The sequence below is a fragment of the Phoca vitulina genome, unplaced genomic scaffold (genome assembly GCF_004348235.1).
Source record: "Phoca vitulina isolate PV1807 unplaced genomic scaffold, GSC_HSeal_1.0 scaffold24, whole genome shotgun sequence".
NCBI lineage: Eukaryota > Metazoa > Chordata > Mammalia > Carnivora > Phocidae > Phoca > Phoca vitulina.
Genome location: NW_022589727.1, coordinates 26,335,856 through 26,352,423, shown reverse-complemented (window position 1 = coordinate 26,352,423; position 16,568 = coordinate 26,335,856).

The following is a 16,568-nucleotide window of genomic DNA, read 5'->3' as shown; positions in this document are numbered from 1 at the left end:
TTAATAATGCTATAACTGCTTTTAAAGAAAGATGCCAGTTTTGATGAAGTCAATGGCAATTAAACATAACACAAATAAATTGAACAGAGCATCTGGCTAGCCTGTAAGTATGAATCATCTCCAATGGAAGTACTGACTACTAGTAAAATAAATAAATAAAGTGATACAAAAAGAAAAAAGAAACAACAACGTATTTCAGGCATGATTAGAGCCATGAGTAAAAATAATCCAAGTTGATGTGTAGCAATTTCTAATGCAACATAATTTTAGAAAATTATTTAGTGATTGTATAAATGTGACATGCCTGGAAAATGTTAATTAAACTGGTTTACACAATGGTTGAGATGTATAATTATTTAGCCATGCTTCCACAGTCATTTGCAAGGAAATTGTAAGCTCCAATTCTAAAAGGCTATTGTGGATTGTAACCCCTGGAGCTGGTGGTTGAACGCAGAACCTTTTCTAGCCACTGAAAATGAAGAGGTCCTAGAAGTATCACAGGCCCACCTCATTCTTCTCTGATTTCAATTACACATGTTAGGAAGAACAACTTTAATGACAATCTCCATATCGTTTTAGCATACTTCATTCATGGAAGGACAGCAATAAGATATTAGTTGGGTGTCAGAATGGATAATCCAGCCACTGGATCTTTTGATTCATAAGCATTCCATAAAATCTTAAAGACAGGAAGGAGAGATTGTTGAGAAGATGAGCCAGAGAACCTCAAACTCTAGAACATTTTTACCATAATGTCTTAAAACTGATATGAATACCTGAGATTGATTTCTGGATCTTGGCCTGGAATTACAGATTTGGGAAGCAGGTTATTGAAATGAAAACTGGGATTGATCATGGAAGCATTAAGTGGAAGGATACCTGGGATTTTGAGTTGCAAAAGTTACAGACTGAAGGAGATCTCCATGTGTGCACATGTCCATCAGTAAACTCGGGGCAGCATAAAGCGAAGTCATCTGTGCAACTCACTGCCTTACTTTGAGGTCTGTGAAAAATCACATGGTAGGAGAGCACAGCACAGTAAGAAAACCCTGGCTTCAAGCAGATCATAGTTCTCTGAGACAGACTGCAACCTTAAACAATCAACAAATACTCAAACTTGATTTCTTTGTCACAGAATTCTGTTATAGACCAGGCTCATATTTATACTAGCAAAGTAGATACATAAGACTCAGTGAACAATACTGTGGTCGGTTTTTATATTATATTTTGGTTTTCATACGGAATAGTTTACATTCTCATTATGCCCTCTATCTTCAATATTATGAGCATAAGTGAAGACCCAGTTGCTTGAGAGCTCTGCGCCTTGCCAAGTGGGCTTCATAAGAGTAGAAAAAAATCCTGGACGTGAAGTGAACCAAGCAAATGTCAATTGTACAGGCACTGGAATTGGTTTCAGACTAAATTTGCATACTTAAAATGGGAATAATTCATTGTGCAACTACGTTGCTCAGTTTGTATATAGGATTTTTTTTTTCAAGACTCTAATTAGAAAATTCAGATATGGTCAAAATAATTTTAAAAGAGTTTACATTTGTTCTGATGCCACCTGTGGGTATTTGTAAGGGCAGATTTGCCATGGAGAGTGTTCAAAGAACTCTTCTCAAAGGGTAACACCATAAACATTCATTTGTGGTGATATCATACACTTGAAGTGAACTAGATTCTCTCTAGTTTAGACTTCATAGAACTAGACTAGGAATGTCTTCTTGAATTTCAAAGCAGAATATAATCCTTGCTCACAAAACAAGCAAAATATAGCAATAACAATGCAAATTTTATCTCACACTCTATTATGCCTAGGGAAGCTCACTTAAATAGTATTTTTCACTCCAATTTTGGTTTTCCATAGACACAATAAAGGGCTCAAGGTTGGGTCTAATTAGCAAAAACATGTTGGGAATTTTACCACTGTTAAAGAGTGAATCAGTTAATTTAGATTAAGAACAACCTATTCTGTGTTATCCTTATTTGAACGCCTCCATTGATCATGGCCAAATCTTCCTTGAACTGTGGGCTGCAACGCCAGAGCTCTGGCGAGCAATTTCAAACCATTTTAAACACAAGTCAGTATTTAAAATATATCAAGACCCCATTTTCAGACTGTTTTGTGTAAAATCACTTTCTCATGCTTTTATCCCTAGATGACTCAGATATCTTCACGCTTTTTATGGTTAGCGGTCTAAAATTTTAGATTTCCCTGCATCTTGCTCCCCCTACTGTTGGGTAGAGGTATGTACTCCTTAAAGTAAAAATAAATGTCCTGTTCAAGGCACATGCTTTTTTCTATAAAATGAATGCCGTTCCTAGTCGCCCTCTCCCACTGGTTAAAATGTGCGATAATCCAGATAATAAATATTTCTATCCCCATTATTTCCATCAATAGCATAATCTCATTCTATTCTTTCTGAATTCTTTTATGTAGCTGGGCTCACATCCTAGAAATGTGAACAAATGTCCATTGCAAGTCTCCCTGCCAATTTTTCTTGACCAGAGTACTAATGCTGTCCACATCTTCCACATCTTCCAGTTCCTTTTATTTGTCCATTTATTTAGCAAACATTTATCATAAACCTTCCTAATTTTCAGACCTTGTATTTAAACAATGAAGATAGTAAAATGATATACTTCTTGACCTTGAAATATCATACTCTAGTGAAGGATACTGATATGCAAAGGAATAATTTTTATGTGTGACAAATGGAGAGGAATTTTATATATAGTAGTTAAGAACATGCACTTTCAGCTCTGAGCTAGCCCTAAACATTTTTTCACCTGCAAAATAGGATGATAATTGTACTTACCTCAGAAGGTTTGTATGAGGAGTAAATAACTTAAGGTATATAAGGCCCTGTGTCTAGCACATAGTAGATGCTCAACAAATGCCCACTATTATTATTATTACTGACCAATAATGGTACCATAATCATGAGCATTAGCTAGATTTCCTGGAAAAGGCACTTCTCTCAAATACGCACTACTCAGAAATGTCTTCATCTGGTTTGGTACAGAATTTTGAACCCGTCAGAATTCAATCAGAAAGGAGGAGCACTATGAATTATGGAGCAAGGGAACTACTACAGGAAAAAGACTTACCACGTTGTAGGAGGAGCTGGGCAAAGTGAAGTTCCAGGAAGGAAATTGGAGTATCAGAGAAGGAGCCACCAGCCTGGGAAGCCAAGCATGTCCAACCACCAAAATGGGACTCCAAATGGAAGACTCCTGGGATTGCTTTGAGAAGCTGTGCTCCTGTGTAGTCCCACCTCCATGGGTCCACCACCAAGCATCTGGGAGTGGCCCTAGCGCTGCTGTTATTTCAAATAGTCATCAGTTCGTGGAGCAGAGGAGAGCAAAGGCAAGCTGGATCCCACTGGCCCTCTATGTCTGCTGTAGCCCCATCTAATCTTCCAAGAGTAATGACTGCTGCTTTGCTTCTTCCTTCTGCAAATTGGTCTTTTGGCCAACTCTAATTCAGAACCATACAGGCTAATATATGCTGAGAAAAGTAGATGCAGCTTAACAAAGTTGACACAGTTTAAAAAAAAAATCAGTGTCCATCTGTCATCAACTTGGCATCCATATACACCCCTTTAGCCATATTTAACTTCCAAATAAAGACATAAGAAAATCATGTTTCTACCCAACATGATACAATGATCTCTCACACAACTGAAAACACACTAATTCTCTCTTAAAAAAAGATCATAAATTCAGTGTGTTCTTTGAGTGATGTTCATTTTTCTTATAAGTCACATCCAACCCTCTGCGATCCTGTAACTTAAATATTGATATATGCCAAAGTTAACCCCTGTTAAGCTATCTTAAGTTAGACAATGAAGAGCTGGAGTGAGGAAAAAATGGAAAAAAATGTTTATATTTCATATTTCCTTCACCTTCAGCAAGCACATTGGCTGGTTGGGATTCCCTTCCTGGTGGGTGACCCAAACCTTCATTCCTGAAAGTTCTGTGCCAGGGGCATTCCTGCCTATGTCAGGTTGTCATTTTTCATTACAGGATATGAGAATTCAAACAGGCACCATCAGGATCTCCTGTGTTCCAGATAACCTCGTTGTTGGCATTGTGTAATAGCAAATTTCTCCTTGACAGAATTAACAGCATCACCTAATAGAGTAACTCCCTCCTTTGCCTGTAGGTTCACTGGCACAAAGCGCCCAAGAGACCACATGGCAATCTTAAATTCCAGTTGACTGGAACCAAAACTGTGTCCTTTGTTGAAAGCATTCCTTCCTTGGGAACTAAAATCTTTAGATTCAGCAGAACCCAAACTTGCAGTCTGTCAGAAACATAGTAATAATGACCTCATAGAATGAGTGAGGAATTTTTTATTCTTCAGTTGTCTTAGGAAAGTTTGAGAAGGATTGGTACTTGTTCTTTAGATGTTTGGTAGGATTCACCGGTGCAAGCCATCAGCTTCAGGGATTTTTTTGTTGTTGTTGTTGGGAGATTTTTGATGACTGATTTAGGCGTATTTAAATATCTATTTCTTCATGATTTAGTCTTCGTAGGTTTTGTGTTACTAGAAATTGTCCATTTCATCTAGGTTATCCAACTTATTGGTATATAATTTTTCATATGACTCCTTTTTAGGATTCCTTATAATCCTTTTTTTAGGTCTGTAGAATCTGTACTAATGTTCCTACTTTCATTTTTTATTTTAGTAATTGGAATCTTCCCTCTTTTTATCTTAGTCCATCTAGCTAAATATTTGTCTATTTTGCTGATCTTTTCAAGGAACGAACTTCTGGTTTCATTAATTGTCTTTCTTTTGTTTTTTAATTCCCTACTTCATTTATCTCTGCTCTAATCCTTATAATTTCCTTCCTTCTGTAGCTTTGGGTTTAATTTGTTTTTCTTTTTCTAGTTCCTTAAGTTGTAAGGTTAGGTTGTTGATTTGAGATTTTTCTTCTTTTTTAATGTTTGTATTTATAGCTATAAATTTCCCTTTTAGCACCACTTTCACCATGTCACATACATTTTGAAATGTGTTTTTGTTTTCATTTGTCTCTAAGTATTTTCTAATTTCCCCTGTAATTTCTTTTTTGATCTATTGTTTGTTTAAAAGTGTGTTGTTTAATTTCTACAGTTTAGTTGAATTTTCCAGTTTTCTTTTTGTTATTGATTTCTAACTTCATCCAATCATGGTCAGAAAAGATTCTTTGTGTGATATCTATTGTATATATGTATATATTATATCTTTTAAAATATATTTAAAAATAAAGTATATTGAGACTTAATTTATGGCTTAACATATGGTCTATCCTTGAAAACTCCATATCACCTGAGAAGAATATGTATTCTGTTTCTATTGATTGTTCTGTATGTGTCTGTCCGATCTAGTTGGTCTATTATGCTATTTGGGTCCGCTATTTCCTTACTTATCTTCTATCTGGTTGTTTTATCCATTATTGTAAGTGGGATAAATTCATGCTTGGCTTCTCAAATTTACTGGTTGGTGACTTCTCTGATCTGCTAAATTACCTCGCAAGACTTCACTCCCCACAGCTCCTCCCACAATTGTGTATAATCTACTTTCTACATAAATATCTTGTTCTATAAGTTCTGCTTCTCTCATTGAACACTGATTGATGATTATCAGCACAGGAAGTGGTTTTGGGGGGAACAGAATCTAAAGGATGAGAATCTGGAATAAGTTCTCTGGCTTGATTAGATTTAAAGGCATACATGACATGTTTCCAGAAGTAGAAGGAGCACTGGTAGTCCACGGCATTCAATGTCAAAATAGTTACTTAAATTATTACTTGTAATCACCTGTGATCAATTGCCTCTACCCATTTCCCACCCCCATGCATCAGTGCCCATATTCCTGGAGCAGCTTGCAAAGAGCTCGCAGGAGCCGTGGTGAGCTCCTCTGATTATCAGAAATCTATGTTCTGATCACTGATTGCTGCTTCTGAACACAGAGGGGCCAACAGAGAGGCAGGCAGTCATGTTACACCTCCTTGGACTGTTGCAAGCCCCCGTCAATCTGAGAAGCCAAGCATGTTCAGCTGCCATAATGGTAATGAGAAGGGATGGCTCTTGGGACAGTCTATGGAAAGCTGTGACCTCTTTATAGTTACTGCTTGTGTGGGTCTGCCACCAACCACCTGGGGCCACTGTTGGAAAACAGGGTCAGCAGCTGGGAAAAAGAGCTGAACACGGAGTAGAGGAAATCAAGGACAAACCCCAGAGCCTGATGGCACCGCTACATCTGTCTGTTACCATATCTTCAATGACCTTCCAAGAGTAATGATGGATACTTTCCTTCTACCTTCTGTGCACTGGTCTTTAGGCTACTGTAACCTGGACCCGTACATGGGAGAGGATTCTAAAATATAATTCCACTTCTACAGAAGTGACACAGTATTAATTTGTGACCATAAAGATTGTCCTTACTTCAAACCACTGAATTTTAGAATTTGTACCAAGTTGATATTTATCTCTTCTTGTCTTAGGACACATGTAGTTTTGTTGCCTTTTCCAGTTGAAGAAATAGTCCACGTTTTCAAGAGCAATTTTGAAGCCACTGGCAAGAATTACCTCTTTTTGTGCTATCAAACGTAACACATAAAATGAGTCAGTGAATGGCTTAAAAATATCTCTTTAAAAGAAAATCCCTAGTAATATTTTTTAAATTCCCAAAGCATTTGGTTAACATGCAAGAATGGAGGAGTTGGATGAATAAGATTAATGTAGTAAGGAAGGTGTGATGTATTTTCAGATGGCAATTAAAAATATTAGATGAAATTATTACTAGGTATCTTGATCTATTTATATTTTTTTCTCCCTCATGCCATAACTGTAGTGAGAGAAAACAAAGTCAACTACAGTAAAAGCCGTGTTACCTTGTATTCTGTCAAGTGAGAAGTATAGAAACAAGGTTATGTGGAATCCCCCATCTAAGACATGGAATAGAGACTAGTATTATTTGACAGCAAGGGAATGTTTAATTATTTCATTTCCTTCCCTCCATTTGTCCTAAAATTTCCTAAGTAGAGATTTTCTTTGACTAATTAACATGACACACTTAAAAAATATATTAAACTTCTACCCATGTTCATAGCAGCACTATTCACAATAGCCAAAAGGTGGGAGCAACACAAGTGTCCATCAACAGATAAACAGATAAACAAAATGTGGTCTGTACATATAATAGAATATCATTCAGCCTTAAAAAGGAAGGAAATTCTGACCTTTGCTAAACATGGATGAACCTCGAGGACATTGTGCTAAGTAAATAAGCCAGTAACAAAAAGACAAATGATGTATGATTCCACTTATATGAGGTACCTAGAGTAGTCAAATTTATAGATGCAGAAAGCAGATTAGACGTTACCAGGGGCTGGGGAGAGGAGGCAATGGGAAGTTACAGGTAACAGAGTTTTAATTGAGGAAGATGAAAAATCCTGAAACTGGACACTGGTGATGGGTGCACAACAATATGAATGTATTTTATGTCAAAGAATTGTACAGAATTAAGTGACTAATATGGTAAATTTTATGTTATGTATGTTTTACCAGTTTTAAAAAGTAATAAAAAAAATAGGAGGCAATGTTATTCACTCCTCAATATAAATTAATCCAGATACATTCATGTAAGTAGTGAGCATTAGGAATGGTGGTTATGAGTGAATAGGAGGAAAAGGTTGTAAACTTGAAGCATAGGACATTGGCTCTAGGACATTGACTCTAGGACATTGACTCTAGGACATCACCTTAAGAAAGGTAAAGAAGTAGAATGGATGTGTAATTCATCAAAGATTACTTGGGAAGTCTTGGGATGGAACATGAAAACGGTGTGTGGTAAATACAACAGGGGATAGTTGCCTGACTTACAATGAGTCCTTCCTCCAAAGGGACACCACAATAACAGGAGGCCCCAGTGTCCACCCCTATGCGACATGACTTTAATCTCCTGGCCATAGCTAATTGTTCCAGGGCTAGTCACCTGCCCTGAGCTTACCTGAGCTTACTTTCTCTGTCATGAATTTAAAATGTGGAAAAGGGAGAATCAGAGCCTAGTGTTTCTTGAGATTGGGTCCCATTATGTGATCAGCAATACAACAAACAGAGGGTCCCCCAAATGGTCCAGTCACTGAAGTTCATGGGGCTGCCCCGGCTTTTGTGGTGGTAAGCCTGTTTGGTTTAGATTAGATATAACGGGGTTATTCCAGTTCCCCTTTCCTTCATCTCCCATTTTTGTTTTGTTTTGTTTTTACTTGTTAGCTAGAGTCGGCCAGAAGAACTTAAACAAATACAGGAAGGCACAGAGTTTCTGATCACAAGGGTCAGTGGGCCTATCTCTGTCCTCTGCTGCCCTCACGTGTCAATGTCAGGAGGGCAAGAGGGTGGTGCAGTCAGTGAGTAGATTCAACTCCCAATTAACAAGAATTTTTGACAAATGGATACCACTGATTCTTATAACATAGGTTTTCACTAATATATTAAGTATTTTCACATGCACACACACAAAACTTTCAAATCACAATCAATGGGCACTTGGTTAGCAACTGATAAAACACTTACAGAATAGTTGGAACAGTCCCTTCAATTTTCCTGTCACTTCCTCTGTCTCAGTGGCCCCATATAAGTTAAATGTTTCTAATTTGAAGAATAGATGCCTTACATAAATTTAATTATCATCATTAGCTTATCAGTCACTGTAATAGGTACACACCTTCGTTCCCTTAATTCTTACTTATGCTTGCCCATAAAGAAACATAAATAAATAAAGAAGACTCAAGTTACACATTTGTTGCTCACTGACCTCAAAGAAAAGCTCAAGTTAAATGGAATTTTAGAATATCTTCATCTTGGATATGGCTGGCCTTCTCAGCAACTTCATTTGAGGAAAACGTAATCACAGCACATACCCTTTCCGGACACCCTTGATGACAGCATCTTCCTCAACGCACATTAAAAAAAAAAAGTCTATCCTATCTGCTGTGTTGAGCAAGGGTGGCTAGGGCTGGAGCCAGAGAAGTCAGGACTAATGATCTCTTTCCTTTTGTTCCAGCCCCCAGATAGGGGCCCTGGCGCAGCAGCAGCAGCAGCACCAGCTGAGAATTTGTTAGAGATGCGAATTCTCAGGCCCCACCCTAGAACGACCAACTCAGCAGAAACTCAGGAGGTCGACCCAGCAATCTGTGTGTTAGCAAGTTTACCAAGCCCCCCAGCTGATTCAGCATGCGCAAGGTTGGGAACCACTGCCCCAGACTCCACCATCAAGCCTGTTCAAGCACCTTTCAAATACATTACCCTTTGGTTCTAAGGAGGCTCAGACAAGAGAATGTATGTGGATGGAAAAACAGTCTACTGAGGAGACCACAAGATGAAAGACAAAACAGTACGTGTATACCTTCTCAGGGGGTAGAAGGCAGTTATGAAGGACAGGGGAAGGAAAAGTTTGTGGTGGGGGGGAGACTGTTAATCAGAATCACCAGAATTCCAAGGTTCCTTGTTATTCCCATCACAAGGATTCAAGGGAAACCCAGACTCACCAGAATGGCTGGGATGCTGCAGGGATTTCAGGATGGTGAAGTTCATGCCTGCCTTCTTGCTTCAAGGTTAGGACGCACAGCCTCATCACAGGCCCTGTGGTGACTTACTTCCATTACTCTGAGTACGAAAATGTAGAGGAGACCATTTCCAGTGTATGAGTTTGCTAGCGCTGCCATCACAAAAACCAAAGACTGGATGACTTCAACAGCAAAACTGGCTTTTCCCCCGTTCTGGAGGCTGGAAGTCCAAGGTTAAGGTGTCCAGGGGCTTGGTTTCTTCGGAGGCTTCTCTGGCTTTAGATGCCACGTTCTCCCTGAGCTTCCACATGGTCTTCCACCTGTGTATGTGTCCAAATTTCCTCTTCTTCTAAGGACACTCATCAGGTTGCATGAGGGCTCACCCTACTGGTCTGGTTTTAACTTAACCATCTCTTTAGAAGACCAATCTCCAAATACAGTCATATTTTGAGGTCCGAGGGGTTAGGGCTTCAACTAATGAATTCAGGAGAATACCTTTCAGCCCATAACACTCAGGAATAAGTGCCTTCCATGACACCTGCTCTTAACTTTGTCACTCCGGACACTGAAATGTTCCCTGTCCTGTCACGCATTTATAACAACACCTGAAGGAGCTCTTTAACTCAGGGCTTTAGAAAGACGATTAAAAGATTGCAAATGATTGATCTCATGTAATTCAGTGGGAAACAGATTTTCCAGTTTACGTACGTCTAGTTATACTTACATATATACATTTGAAATTCTGTGCAGTAAAGCTCCAGTACAAGCACAACCTAATAAAAACAGGTGAATCTCTACACTGTTGGACTAAGTACATTTTTTTCCTCTCTGGATTCTTTTCATCATCATTCAGAAATAGCATCCAGCTCTTGTCTGTTTTCTGTGCCCTTCATTTGAGCCTTCACTACACAATGCAAAAGCACCTTGCCTTACACCTCTCATTGCTCCAAGAACAGAATGTAAACCCCCATACCTGCTTACTGCCAGGAAGTTTTGTTTCACCAGGAAACTGCTTCTTCCAGGGGATAGGATGCAAAAGGCCTGCTGTCAGTCACTTATCACCCAGGAAGCTGTCTGGGTGTCAGTCTAAATGCTTTCTCTATCTTATGCTGTAAGGAGGCTTTTCGTTGGCAGGGTGACTCTCCTGGCCTTGGGAACCCCTTGAAAACAGCCGGAAACAGGGATTTGCATATAGATTCTTCATGGCCTTTGGAGACTGTTGCCTTCTGGCGAAATGGCCTCAAGTGGCCAAAGGTTAGACTCCCTCCCCATTCGAAAAGCAAGGAATTCAACACTGAAGCCCATGCCTTGCTTAAAGTTTAGGGCTCCATGTCTCCCGGGACATCTTCAAATGTTAAATTATTTTCAATAAACATATCCTCCTTGGAACTAGATTCTCAGATTCTCCAAGTACTATAAGAGGTATGTGACTTTTGAAGAGCCAGGCTTCACCCCTTTCCCATTGCACATATATATCAAAGAGCAAGCGTGACCCTGATTTCCAGAGTTTACCGTTGGGGTGAACAATGTGTAGGAACATTCCACCACCTGTGTGAAGGTAAAGAACACCTGTTTGGGGATTTCAGTACTCGAGGGTGCTCCTGTCCCATAGAGCTTAAGAACCTAAAGCAATACATGATTGAAAATGAACTTTTAAATCATATACGCCAGAACCTTTGAAAGCCAAGGTCAATACTAGCCTGGTCCCAAAGAACAACAGAAGTAATCAAATACTGCACTGCCAGGGTTGCAAACCTAGATTAGGAGATAATCCTAGGTCAAAGGAGGCAGGGTGATGAACCAACGGAAGGAGCTGAGGAGGGGTGAAGAGAAAAGAGAAAAGAAAAAAGACTTTGCAGCTTGCAAAAGGAAGCTCCTATTTGCTGTAGCTCTTTCTATAGCTGCTACATTTCTGCTGTGTTGTGATTATTTATAGACCGTCACAAGAGTCTCTCTTTTTCATGTGTAGGTTCCAATTAAAAGTTGGGAGAAGTTCATCAGACCTGGGAAGGTAGCACTGTGACCGTGCTCGTGTCGCAGATAACTCAGGCAGCCTGGCCCCTGCTCCCCCAGCTCGGCTTCTCCTTCAGTAAATCCACGTTGGAGCCCTTTATTAAAGACAGAAGCAGGGGACGGGCTTGGCTGTGGGACAAAGCAGAGTCTTGGTCCTGGTTTTCACTCCTGGCCTCTCCATGGGTTCAATTCTGTAAGCAGAAAGTTCCACCTCAATTTTTTTTTTGTTTTGTTTTGTTTCTCCTTGATGGAGCAAACATATTTTTTTCCTGTGGAATATGAATTTCCTCTCAGTCTCTCACAGTTCAATGATTCCTGGCAACATCAAAGAACTGAGACAACAAAATAGAATGCTTTCTGAACATAAAGATGCTGAAGGACCCAGTATCTTTAAGACCTCTCTCATGAAATAATGGTGTCAGCAACACCTCTCAGCCAAGATTATCATCATCACAAACAGCCCCGAGGAGCTGGAAAAACACTGGATTGTTATAGCACAGGCATATATGCCATTTTTAAGCCAGAAATGCATCTGGCCTTTGGGGCTATTACGATTTCCTGTTATTTTGTAATGGTTACCGAACCTCAGGTATTTGGAGGAAAGGAACAATGAAGTATAAGTAAAACCTGGAAATTAAAAGTCATTTGGGGGGTGCCTGAGTGGCTCCATCAATTAGCTGTCTGACTCTTGATTTTGGTTCGGGTCATGGTCTTGGGGTTGTGGGATCAAACCCCATGTAGGGCTCTCTGCTCAGTGGGGAGTCTGCTTCTTCCTCTTCCTCTGCCCCTCCCCCGGCTTGTGCTCTCTCTCTCTCTCTCTCTCTCTGTCCCTCTCTCTCTCAAATAAATAAATAAATCTTTAAAAAAAATGGTTTGGGAAGAAATGTATGTTGAAATAATAAAGGGCAGCCATAAGGAATGTTTCTCCACAAATACGACTCCAAACAGGGCAATTTAGGAACATCCCAGGTGGTAGATCGTTATGTGAGAACAAAATCTAAGTAATTCAAATCCCAACAAAGTGTAACATGCCTTTTGCATTGCTGTCCATATGCCGCACCTCTCTTCCCTTCCCTTCTGAAGTGGCCACCACTAGCCCGCCCGGGCCCCATAAAGCCTGAGGCAGGTGAGGGAATGAGAAAAAGAAAAGCTGATTGCTTCCTAATGCTTTGGGGCGTCCGCGTAGATGGTGCACCTGATACTGCTCAGGAGAGGGGTCACCGAGCCCAGCCACAACCTGGCACGTGAACTTGCTGTTCTGGCCACATGAGTTAGTCCAGATGCAGGTATTCATTTCTACAAGTGGATGTGAGTCCACCTTGCTCTAAAATCGTAGGTGCTGATACCAAGAACCGGAGACATTTTTTTCTTTTTTAATCAACACTTGCAGTAGATCAGTGGTTTTCTGTTAGGGGTGATTTGGCCCCCCTCGGGGGACATTTGGCTGTGTCTGGGGATATTTTTGGTTGTGACAGCTGCCATGTGTGGGTGAGCTCCTGGCCTCTCTAGTGGGTAGAGGCCAGCGATGTTGCCAAACATCCTCTAATGCACAGGCCATCCCTCCCCAACTCCACTCCACTCAACAAAGAGTTAATTGGCTCAAAATGTCAATCAGGGCCCACGATAAGAAATGCTGTGATACGTTAAATACAGCCACAGAGGTTTTGCCACTTCTTCCATCAAGAGATGGAGGCCCTTTCCCCACCCGCGGCTTGCCTGCACTAATTGAATGCAGGGGAAATGATGTTCCAACTCCGGAGCCGAAGGGTCAAGAGGTTTTAGTCTGTGTTCCCTGAGCTCATCAAGCCTGAAAGAAGAGTAAGACGAAGATAAGTCAACAGAAAGACCCAGCTGTTCAGCTACACCCACAAGGCCAACCTACAAACACCCCAGCTACTCCACAGCGTGGTGAGAAACCACAAACAGTGTTTTAAGTCACTCAGGTTTGGGCTGTTACGCTAGGCAGCAACAGGTCACCGAAATGATCTGAATGAGAGAGGATTCTGGTGTGGAGAGAGCTGACTTTCCCCAGCATTCCCCAAAGCCATGGTCCATCACATCTTTCTAACAGGCCAGTTGGAAGTGGTCCCCTCCAGCTATTGATCCTTTGCTTCTATCCACACAACCAGACCAATGAAAGTCTGTGGGGATTTCTGGGAAAACCTCCCTTTACTGGTGAAAGCGTTCTGACTACCACTGGGCCCTGCTTTCCCTTCTTAGTCTTCATTGGAAGTCAGTAGCAATTGAAATATGTTGAGGGGAAGAGAAGAGGATAGGGAAACAAACAAACAATGCAGAAATGAGAATCCCAGTTAAACCATTATGCTGTCACATGCTTCTTGCATTCCACATGTGGTTCCTCTGGAAAACCCCAGAAGAGATTGTGGTTCTATTCACAAGCAGTGGGAGAACGAGGGGCTGGCTTTCCTTAGGAGGATTATCCTCTGTGGTCACTCACATCCAGGTAACCAGGAAACCTGAGCAAATACCGTGGACTGGCTGGAATGCAGCATGACCATGATTGTGAATCAAAGACCGGTCTGCTGTACTTTGTTAGGCAGAGGATTACAGCTCACGGAGCTGATGAAGCTCCCCTCTGTTCTCAACTTTCCTTCTCCCCCATTGCCTGCTTCCTGAGCAGCCGAGTTCTCTGAGCCAGCCAGCTGGCCCCACACTGTGTAGCAGAAGAAATCAGATTGCAGGGTTCCCTCCCCCCCAACCTCTGGACATTGTTCTCTGCGACATAGAAACAGGGCTGGTTGACAGGGTCCTGCCAAGGCATCTGTAGGTAAGGTTCTCCGTCGTGAAAACAGCATCTTCCAGGGCTTGGGACAGGTGAGGAAGAAGGAAGCCTTTGTGTTCTGAAGACTTCATCGTGGGGAGCATCTGAAGGGAGCAGGATTGACTGTGGTCTGGTGGGAGTGGGGGAGGGGGACATCAGCCCCCTCAGCTCCACCCCTGCCTGTGCTCCTTTTTCAGCCTATGTGTTTCCAGAGTAGGTGATGCAGGGGTGGGAAAGGAGGGCAGGAAGCCCACTGATGTGGAGGGGGCAGGGCAGATGAGGGCCCACTGTGGCAGGGGGACCAGGTCTTTGAGGGAATGAGAACTACAAGCGTTTCTCCTCCCAATCCTGCATGGCACCTGGGATCAGGTCGCCTTCAGTTTCCTTATGCATCAGGGATTTGCCACCCTGGCTGCTCATTAGAATCATCTGGGAAATTTTTTTTTTTTTTTTCCAAATAGCTGATGTCTGGACTCACCCCCAGAGAGTCTGATTAAAAAATGTTTGGGATGGGATCCTGGCATTAGTAGCTCCTAATGTGCAAGTATCTATCTGTTTGTATTTTGGAAGGAAACTACTATTTCATTGTCTTCTGGGGTTGAGGCTCTTGCCTTCTTCAGCCCACGTGGGTTCCAGCCTTCGCATTAGCGCCAGAAGAAACTCGCAAGCACCGGCGCCCTCTGGTGGCGGCCAGGACACTCTACAGTTCTAAGGAAAACAAATTTTATCAAGATGGTCATACCCATTGAAAAATTAGAAGACACAAATACACAGAAGGAAAAAAATACACAAATAACCTGCACTAATCCATGTTAACAACTTGCGTATATAGTCATAGAATTTCTTTGAAAATTTTGTTCTTCACAAAAATAGAACTAGGCTGTGTATGTTGTCTTGTTAACCTTTTACTAATATATGATGAATGCATTTTGATGCAAATAAATTCAATTCTATATTAATATGCAATTAAATTTATTTGATTCTAATTTCACAGGCAGTAGTAGGGAAAAGATTTAAAATTTATGGAGTACTTACTGTATGCCAGGAACTAAGTACTTGAAATGGATAATCTCATTTTATATTCACGACACCCCTATGAAGAGGGTACTCTATCTATTCCCATTTTATAGATGATGCTATTAATGTTATAGAGGTTTGACAATTTCTCTAAGTGGTGGAACCCAGAATCAGACATAAACATTTTACTTTATAGTGCCAGGTATTAGATATTAAATCTTTCTGTCCCTTCCTCTTGTCATATTTGTGGTTTCCTTTGGGGGTCACAAATTATACTGTGTAACACACACACACACACGCAGTGATAGATTGTTTCCTTGCCCCTTATACTAAATCCCTGGATGAATCCATGGATCAAAAGGTAAGTATTTTAATGGTTTTACAACTCTTATAAAACTTTTCTCCAAAAATGCAGTACTACACTTTCAGCAGAAGGCTAAAGGAAATGTGCGCTTGTGTATTCTTGTGTTAAAAAACTTTCTCAGCTTTAATTTCTAATATAGCGTGATTACACATGCATGTACACACACACACACACACACACACTTACACACAAGCTTTTTAGGGTCTCAGTAATTTTAAGAAAAGTTTCCTGAGACCAAAAATTTAGAGATCCTCTGGGTTAGGAAAAGCAACCTGGGGAAATTTCTATTGGGGGGGCACTGCCTCCACCCTCATTCCCTCTACCCCGCTCCTCTTGGTCTAGGACTCTCCCTTGGCTGCAGGACCCATTCTCTCCCTTTCAGTATTTTTCATTTTTATGTCCATCCCTCACTCCTTCTGTCAAACCCAGAGATTCTGTCAGCAGTGGGTCTAAATTCTCCCCATGCCACCATAGGTATGGAAGGCATGCAGCCCAGCATTTCCAAAAAAAAAAAAAAAATCCTGTTCCAAGTAGTCCCCTCTGTTACTCCCTCTCCCCTCTCCGCCAGCAATGCTGTGATAGGCCAGCCTGCGTCTTAGGAGGGGCAACATAGTCCTGTGGGAGGAGGATTGGGTTTGAATACCACCTTCATTTGGTCTCACGGTAGTTTGGTAACCATGCGTAACTTCTTTAACCTCTCTGAGCTTAGCTTCCTTATCCATAAAGCATGAGAACATTTTTAGGGTTCTGAAAAGTAAAGAAATGAAGTATCTAAGGACCAAGAGTAGCAGAGAATGGGGATTCAACAGTGTCTAGTATTTCTCTGGTATGTCTA